This window comes from Triticum aestivum, chromosome 1A, assembly GCF_018294505.1.
Source record: "Triticum aestivum cultivar Chinese Spring chromosome 1A, IWGSC CS RefSeq v2.1, whole genome shotgun sequence".
Lineage (NCBI taxonomy): Eukaryota > Viridiplantae > Streptophyta > Magnoliopsida > Poales > Poaceae > Triticum > Triticum aestivum.
The window spans coordinates 541,484,251-541,484,606 of NC_057794.1; positions in this window are offsets into that span (position 1 = coordinate 541,484,251).

Sequence of the window (356 nt, forward strand, 5' to 3'; positions counted from 1 at the left end):
GGGCCCTCCTTTGCCTGCTTGCCCTGGTCATCATGCCGACGGTCCGAGAGGGCCTTGTTGCGGTGCTGGGGAGCGGCCTCAACGACGTCAGTGGCCTTGCCCTTGGCATGGCAATAGTTGCCCAAAAAGGCGTCCTTCCAAGAGCACCGCAGCCCACCTTGGTTGCCATCACGGTCTGTGTCGCGCCGATCGACGACCGGAGGCCCGCCCCTGCATCCGGAGGCCGGCGCCCGCGAGGCCGCCCTCCTCCCAGGGGCCTGGCCGTCCTCGACACCGGCGGCCCAGGAACCAGGCTCAGTTCGCGGGAAGGGGCGGTCGTCGTCATCGTCAGAGGAGGAAGGGATCCCGCTCTGGCC